Source organism: Electrona antarctica, assembly GCF_951216825.1.
Source record: "Electrona antarctica genome assembly, contig: scaffold_493, whole genome shotgun sequence".
Lineage (NCBI taxonomy): Eukaryota > Metazoa > Chordata > Actinopteri > Myctophiformes > Myctophidae > Electrona > Electrona antarctica.
In genome coordinates this window covers 72,644-81,796 of record NW_027637374.1, presented here as the reverse complement: position 1 = coordinate 81,796, position 9,153 = coordinate 72,644, and the positions used below count along the sequence as shown (strand labels likewise).

The 9,153-nt window shown below is 44.1% G+C and overlaps 1 long non-coding RNA gene across 1 annotated transcript; it reads left to right on the top strand.

The window, feature by feature from the left end:
- Window positions 1–252: 252 nt before the first annotated feature.
- On the top strand, window positions 253–3,297 carry LOC306918972. Its single transcript, XR_013789448.1, has 5 exons — window positions 253–351; window positions 1,372–1,437; window positions 2,016–2,160; window positions 2,245–2,361; window positions 3,160–3,297. It is a non-coding gene; the product is annotated as an uncharacterized lncRNA (long non-coding RNA).
- The last annotated feature ends 5,856 nt before the right edge of the window (window positions 3,298–9,153 follow it).

Here is a 9,153-nt window from a genome sequence, read left to right as displayed (position 1 = left end):
ATTTGGGGGTCCTTGACATGAACAAGTTTGTTGAGAACCACTTGTTTAAGTTTTAGGTTTGTAAGGTGTGCCTGTGCATGTGTCTGTGTATGTGCACCTGATTTGTTTTTGTTGACACCACACCAGTCACAAGGAGGTCTTGATTTTAGAAGTACGGTAGGCTGGGGGGGGGGGGGGGGCTTTTATGTGCCTGTCTGTGTTTCTTTTGGGTAATTCTCCTCTTCGTCTATTTGTTTAAGTAAATTGGAAATGAAGATGTCCAGTGATCCAGTGATCCAGTCCACAAATTACTAGCTGTGTTCTGTGTCCATGTCTGGACATAACAAGAAGTTCTTTTTCATGGTGCATAAGGTAAAATTGAGTGTTTAAAATGTAAATTTCTACATGAGACCACACTACAAAATGTCTTAAATCCTGCCAGTTTTTTGAAAACCCTATCAGTGGTGCTTGAATGTTTTCATGTCCCTGTGGACCCCCAGCTGAAAATATTTTGTTTCAGGGACCGACCAGAAGCAAATATTTGAGTTAAAATCGTTTGCTGTGAAAGAATATATATTCAAAGATTTGCATTTAGTTCCAAAAATAGCAAATCATTTATAGAGCCACAGTTTATTTGAGCTGAGTGACAACGTGTCGGTCTAAATGACCTGAGATACTTGATGAAAGTAATTTAGACCGAAACGTTGTCACTCAGCTTTCCTCTCATTAGCTAAAGTATAAAATAATTGTTAATGTGGTTAAACGCTAAAGTGACAGATGCATTCCAGGTCTTAATGGGTTAACCCATTTTGGACTTAGGCCGATTCTAAAAAAAATCCTTCTAAATCATGACCTAAGTTTTCTGAAAAACTTCAAATATTTATATAGCGGCATCATTTGTTTGTAATTTTTGAATACTGTACATAGTGTACAGAAACCCAAAAGGGGTTCCTGACCAGAAGGGTAGGGTTACAAAAAGGGGTTCCCGCCTAGAATGAGTTAATGATGTAATTTTGCAAAACATTTGATGTACACTAGTAAAAGCATGCCACAGCATACAGCTGCTATATAACTGGTGGAATAGGGTGTGTGACAAATCTGTAAATAGGCCACTGTTAGCATTTCACATAGGTTTTTAATATTGCCATCATGCACCCAACTTGTTACTTTTGACAAGGCTCCAGAACTGTTTTTATTCCACATTGAAAACAAGTTTCCCACCAGTAGCTTTTAAGCTTTTACAAGGTGTAATACAACACATGTGTGAGTAAGTAGGCAATGAGAGGCTATATGATAGGCGTATGATAGCCCTATGCCATTCAAAGGTTCGGCATAATATTGCTTTAACTTTAATGTCTCTTTCCCCTGTTTTTGTGCTCTTTTCTTTTGAAGACACATGCGATGTCAGAAGCAGAGACTCCATCTGATGTACAGACTGATGTTGAAACGACAGAGGAGGTAAAATGGCTGTTTTAGGGCAATGGTTCTAATAATATTTTGTGGCAATATAGGGCCGTGGGGGTCCTCGCACCCCACTTTGAGAACCCCTACATTAGAATACGGACCACCATGACAGAGTTTACAGTTATGGTGGTCAAACAAAATGGATTTGGTTCTCAGAGTTGCAGCAACATTAGGGTCCATTTGGTTCGCAATTATCCATAATTTATCTGGAGACCCCTGGAATCCCCTCAAGGACCCCTGGGGATCCCCAGACCCCACTTTCAAAACCACTGTGTTGAAGTGTTTGCCAAGTACATTGGCACACAACCTGGAATTTCCCTTCTATTATTAGACACATAAGTCCCACCTCGATCTGAGAAAGGAAGTGAGTCTGCATGAATCAAGTAGGTTGGACTGACAGGCTGCCACATTACAATTCCGCACACTCCTGCGCGCTCACTCCTCCTGCATGCATGTCATGTGATCTGTATTTCTCCTGAGCTGTTTGACATTGTGGCCCACACCATGCTACTGCTTAAAGTTAGTTTTTTATGTTTGCTAAAATGTACGTTTTTTTATTGAATGTACTGTAGGCCATCGCAAAGACATGTGACCTACACCTCCCTGTGGAATGAACAGCGTTGGACTGACTACTGTGTCCCAGAGAGTTAGCCGCAAGAAAGTGGACACTGAGTATAACCAGCAGCCCCAGTGTGTCCCCTGGAGGTTCTCATGCAAGTATGTAAACTATGGAATTAGATTTATTTCATTTCTTTAAACATACAGAGAATTTAACATCTTGAAATGTAAAATTATGTGTAGGAACCCTGAGTCACAGTGGAATTGCTGCCCACCTGAAACCCTGATCAGCTGTTGGAACCCTGAATGTGAGCACCTCAAGTGGGACACAGAGACGGAGCCGCCCTACTGGAACCAGTTGTAAGTTGAAATATCGTATTCACTTCAAAATGTACTTGTAGTTTCTAATCACAATCACATAGTTGATAGGATCTTGCCCTTAATTTGATTGCATGCACAGAATGGTTGCTCCACTGTACATTTATCTTGAACTTTCCTCTTGTCATTCTAACTTGAAATGGTGTTTGGCAAAACATTTGATGTTTGATGTACAGAAGTAGAAGCATGCCACAGTATTACAGCTGTAACTGCTGAAAAGGGATCACAACAATTCTGAACAGAGGCCACCGTTTGTATTTCACAAATTTGCCACCATAGCTCAAGACATTTAGAATTACTGTTTTTTGGTTTGTTTTTAATTTTCTGTTCAGAAAATAATCCTCAATATGCAGCAAAAATATCTTTACAGACCATAGCTATTCTTGATGTGTAATTAATCATGTAATTTATTGTAGCATTTGGCCGTGTGATTAGATTGTAGTACAACTTTCATGATACATTCTTAAGCGTTATTCATAGTCTTTATTGGTGGTGAGGTGACCACCGCAACTACAACATGACGTCACGGAGCCGCGGTGAAGAGCAAACCACCGCTCTCCCCAGCCCTTCTCTCTGTTTTTACTCACCACCGCTCCACGTTATTACAGCTTCGGTGGTCAGCTCACCACCGGAGCGGTGGTCACCTCACCACCGAAAATCCAGACTATGAATAGGCCTTTACCTCAGTTATATTATTTAAAATATACACGTCTCATAATGTTTCATAATGTAAGAATCAAGCTAGCATTACTAAGTCAGCTTCTTGTTGTTTATTTTTAGGGACACTAAAGAAGAACACAGTGGCAGTCACACAGGACATTCACCAGAAGGAGGGAGAGAAGTGGTCAAAGTGGTTCACAGGAGCTCGTGCTTGAGGTGGGAATAGGGCTGCAAGAGCTCAGAGAGCACTTGAGTACACACAGGACAATGGGGCACAGCCCCACTAGAAAAAAACACCATCTGACACAGTCTTGGTATCACACACGCACGCGTACACACACACACACACACACACACACACACACACGTAAACAACTACCTCCTGATAAGTTGGCTTTTTTGTGTTGGGGTCATTTTAACGTCTACACAGGCTTCTGTGAACACCCCATACAGTTTAAGTTGCTTGATTCAGTATTTCACACACTCACTCACCCCATGGCCTAGGGGGTTGTACAGGTGTCATGGTGGATGCTTGGGCACTCTGGTATCTCCAGTGCTTTCGATCTTCTGTTGTCCATATCAGGGTTTGAAAGCTGCAGCCAGTCCACTCCTTGATGTTGTCCACTCAGGCCTGTCTACCTCTTCTCCACTTTCCCTCCACTGTCCCCTGTACTTTGGTCTTTGACAGGGAGGTATGTCTTGTGACATGACCATGAGAGTAGAGGCTCCTGTTCTCCAGCATGGGTGGTAGCTAAACTGTCTTAACATAATCATTTGTCCGGTCTTCTTATACGATATATGTAGCATTCTTCTGTCACACTTGCTTTCAAACGACTGTATCCTGTGCTCGGTGTCCGCTGTAAGTGTCCAGCTTTCAGAGCCAATGGAATAGGGTGGAGAGTACAAGTGACTTGTAAAGTCTGACCGTCACTGAGAAGCTGATTTATTATTTGTTATGTTTCCAAATACTGTATAGTCTAGTCATGGCTGATGTTGCTATCCCAATTCTTGCTTTTATCTTTTGTGGAGCTGCCATCTTCACTCACAAAGGACCCAAGGTATATAAGTCCTTTACTTCCTACAGGCAAGTGGCCTGTTCCTTGGTGATATATGTATGGCTGTAGCTGGTGACCAGGATATTACTTTTCTCTTCATATCCATGCCATATGCTCTGCCTTGTGTTTTCTCATAAGTTTGATGTCATTGGAGATGGTAGGGTCTTCCTCTGATGGATATGGTGGTGTGATATTCTATGAGTGCTTCCTCCATGATGTTGTTTATAAGAACTGCACTGCTTGGGTATAGTGCTTGAATTACCTGTTGTGGTACAGGTCGTGCTGGTGCTAAAGGTGCTTCTCAATCAGTATTCTGACTTTGAATATCTCCTTTTTGGTCTGAATCAAGATGATCTGCAGCATTACTTTGCTAGCCAGACAGAAAAAACAGTTGTTTCTGTAGTTTTGTCACTGCCCTGCATTCCCTTTCTTGGGGTATTTTATTGGGTACATTGCTTGGTATCTTTTGGTAGATGCGTGTCAATGCTATTATCATGTATTGATTGCCCTCCATGCTCCCAAAGCTCTGCTGGGACATTATCGATAGCAGGCTCTTTACTACCTCCTCTACTTCAGCGTGAAGTATTGGGGCATCCTACCACATGCACTACTGGACTTCATGGCACTAGTATGGTCTTATTGCACATTTGTATAGTTCCTAACAATACTCTGTCCATCACTTGGATATTGCTGCTTTCTCGGTTAGTAGAGAGTCATGCTTGTCTGCTATTATTGTGGCTCTATGTTGCTGTGATCCACTTTACTGCTTCCCGGTAGATCTAGGATGTTATCAGTGGCCCATGGTTTGTTTTTCTTCCTGTCCTGCCCTAGTACTTCAGTTGGGGTTTCTATAAGTGCTTCCTCCATATTGTCTGTCAATGTATCTATGTCTTGCAGTAGGCTAAGTGTTGTTTTCAATGAATCTAACATGATTAAAATTGAGTTTAAAGTTACCATAGGTTTACATAGGAAGGAGGAGTGTCTGATAATATGAATATCAAATATTTAAATACTGAATCAAGCAACTTAAAAACTGGGTGCTCACAAGTTAATGAACCTGCCTGGGGACCCAGAGCCCCTGGTTGTCCCTGGCATGATGCTAGGCCAGCAATGTGTCAAAGTGTGTCCCTGAGCAAAATTCGTAACCCCTAATTGCTGCCCGAGCGCCAGCTCCCAGAGAGAATGGCTGCTCCTTACTCCTTAAAGTATGGGTACAGTGACAAAAAACACCGCAATGTTAGAATGACCCCAAACATGTTTGAAAGTTAAATATCCTTTAAATTAACACTATCTTCACTTGATGGTTCAAGTTCTTGAAATTGCTCAACATTGCCCAATAAGCTTGCAATAGTGTTTTATTTGTTTATTTTTGAGGGGTGCTAGCCCCTCCTATGCCCATCTTTGTGTGTTTGTGTGTTCCCCATAACGATTATTTGATTGGCTGAGCAATGTGTGTACCCCATAGCGATAATTTGATTGGCTGAGCACGGAATGTGATGTATGATATGATCGCCCATCACTTCACACAAGTGTTATTTACACAATTTGTGAATCATTTGTTTTTCCTACGTTTCATTTATGACAGTTATGTTATTGAGGCCAATATAAAACATTAACAGAAAATTGGTCTGAAAGAACAAAGCTTGGTTTTTATATTGCAACCAATAGATTCCATGTGACCATTTTTTTCAATAAACTTTGTCAAAAGATATATTGTCTGATATAGTTTTTTCACTCTGGTAAAACTTAAATTGGCTAACCTTAGGTACTTTTTACATCTTATGTTAATGTGTTTGCAGTTGTTAAACAGGGTTCATGTAAATATACTGCTACATTCTCCCATTTAAATCCCTTCAGGGCCAACTTGAAACCCATTTTGGCAAAGTTCCCGGGTGTTACCCACTTGTGCTGCTAGAAGTGGGATCTACATCGGTCTCAAAGTGCCCAGTTGGACTCCATTTAAGGCCCATTCAGATCCCACTTCAAGCCTATATAGGCAAACACAGGTGAGGCCTACATGGGTTTGACATACAATTGCCAATTTTGACCCCACCTAAAACCCAGTCAGAAACCCACGTAATCCCATATGGGATAACACAGCTGGGCCCTGAGTGGATACTGGGCGAAAACCCACTTGGAGCCCTTAATGGGCGAACACAAGTGTGGCCTACATGGGTCACATATAATTTGCCCAGCTGGAACCTACTTAAGGCCCATCCAGATGCCGGTTCAAACCCATATAGGCAAACACAGGTGGCACACACATGGTTCTGACATAAAATGGCCCATTTGGACCCCTCCTAAGACCCAGCCAGAAACACACGTAAGCCCATATGGGATAACACAGGTGGGCCCTTTGTGAAAAGTGGGTGCACGGCCCACTTGGAGCCCTTAATGGGCGGACACAAGTGTGGCCTACATGGGTCACATATAATTTGCCCAGCTGGTACCCACTTAAGGCCCAATCAGATCCCAGTTAAAACCCATATAGGCAAACACAGGTGGCGCACACATGGTTCTGACATAAAATGGCCCATTTGGATACCACCTAAGACCCAGTTAGAAACACACGTAAGCCCATATGGGCTAACACAGGTGGGCCCTTTTTGAAAAGTGGGTGCACGGCCCACTTGGAGCCCTTAATGGGCGGACACAAGTGTGGCCTACATGGGTCACATATAATTTGCCCAGCTGGTACCCACTTAAGGCCCAATCAGATCCCAGTTAAAACCCATATAGGCAAACACAGGTGGCGCACACATCGTTCTGACATAAAATGGCCCATTTGGATACCACCTAAGACCCAGTTAGAAACACACGTAAGCCCATATGGGCTAACACAGGTGGGCCCTTTTTGAAAAGTGGGTGCACGGCCCACTTGGAGCCCTTAATGGGCGGACACAAGTGTGGCCTACATGGGTCACATATAATTTACCCAGCTGGTACCCACTTAAGGCCCAATCAGATCCCAGTTAAAACCCATATAGGCAAACACAGGTGGCGCACACATGGTTCTGACATAAAATGGCCCATTTGGATACTACCTAAGACCCAGTTAGAAACCCACGTAAGCCCATATGGGCTAACACAGGTGGGCGCTTTTTGAAAAGTGGGTGCACGGCCCACTTGGAGCCCATAGCCCATAGCCCATGTCAATACCCAAGTGGGGCCCATATGGACATGTTAGCTGGGTTAGGCACGGAGTTGGAAAACCTTGTCTGAACCCCTCCATCCTTCCTGTAGCTGCTCAGACTCTGCTTCTCTGCCCCCAGCCAAGCTTATAGGCCTGCAGAGTGTCTAGTTTTGAAGATACAGACTCTGCTAAGCAAAAGTGAACAGGGCCAAACTGGGCTTATTTCGCTGTGAAAGTGACATTTAGGCACGGAGTTGGAAAACCTTGTCTGAACCCCTCCATCCTTCCTGTAGCTGCTCAGACTCTGCTTCTCTGCCCCCAGCCAAGCTTATAGGCCTGCAGAGTGTCTAGTTTTGAAGATACAGACTCTGCTAAGCAAAAGTGAACAGGGCCAAACTGGGCTTATTTCGCTGTGAAAGTGACATTTAGGCACGGAGTTGGAAAACCTTGTCTGAACCCCTCCATCCTTCCTGTAGCTGCTCAGACTCTGCTTCTCTGCCCCCAGCCAAGCTTATAGGCCTGCAGAGTGTCTAGTTTTGAAGATACAGACTCTGCTAAGCAAAAGTGAACAGGGCCAAACTGGGCTTATTTCGCTGTGAAAGTGACATTTAGGCACGGAGTTGGAAAACCTTGTCTGAACCCCTCCATCCTTCCTGTAGCTGCTCAGACTCTGCTTCTCTGCCCCCAGCCAAGCTTATAGGCCTGCAGAGTGTCTAGTTTTGAAGATACAGACTCTGCTAAGCAAAAGTGAACAGGGCCAAACTGGGCTTATTTCGCTGTGAAAGTGACATTTAGGCACGGAGTTGGAAAACCTTGTCTGAACCCCTCCATCCTTCCTGTAGCTGCTCAGACTCTGCTTCTCTGCCCCCAGCCAAGCTTATAGGCCTGCAGAGTGTCTAGTTTTGAAGATACAGACTCTGCTAAGCAAAAGTGAACAGGGCCAAACTGGGCTTATTTCGCTGTGAAAGTGACATTTAGGCACGGAGTTGGAAAACCTTGTCTGAACCCCTCCATCCTTCCTGTAGCTGCTCAGACTCTGCTTCTCTGCCCCCAGCCAAGCTTATAGGCCTGCAGAGTGTCTAGTTTTGAAGATACAGACTCTGCTAAGCAAAAGTGAACAGGGCCAAACTGGGCTTATTTCGCTGTGAAAGTGACATTTAGGCACGGAGTTGGAAAACCTTGTCTGAACCCCTCCATCCTTCCTGTAGCTGCTCAGACTCTGCTTCTCTGCCCCCAGCCAAGCTTATAGGCCTGCAGAGTGTCTAGTTTTGAAGATACAGACTCTGCTAAGCAAAAGTGAACAGGGCCAAACTGGGCTTATTTCGCTGTGAAAGTGACATTTAGGCACGGAGTTGGAAAACCTTGTCTGAACCCCTCCATCCTTCCTGTAGCTGCTCAGACTCTGCTTCTCTGCCCCCAGCCAAGCTTATAGGCCTGCAGAGTGTCTAGTTTTGAAGATACAGACTCTGCTAAGCAAAAGTGAACAGGGCCAAACTGGGCTTATTTCGCTGTGAAAGTGACATTTAGGCACGGAGTTGGAAAACCTTGTCTGAACCCCTCCATCCTTCCTGTAGCTGCTCAGACTCTGCTTCTCTGCCCCCAGCCAAGCTTATAGGCCTGCAGAGTGTCTAGTTTTGAAGATACAGACTCTGCTAAGCAAAAGTGAACAGGGCCAAACTGGGCTTATTTCGCTGTGAAAGTGACATTTAGGCACGGAGTTGGAAAACCTTGTCTGAACCCCTCCATCCTTCCTGTAGCTGCTCAGACTCTGCTTCTCTGCCCCCAGCCAAGCTTATAGGCCTGCAGAGTGTCTAGTTTTGAAGATACAGACTCTGCTAAGCAAAAGTGAACAGGGCCAAACTGGGCTTATTTCGCTGTGAAAGTGACATCGAAATTTCACAGCGAAATAAGCCCAGTTTGGCCCTG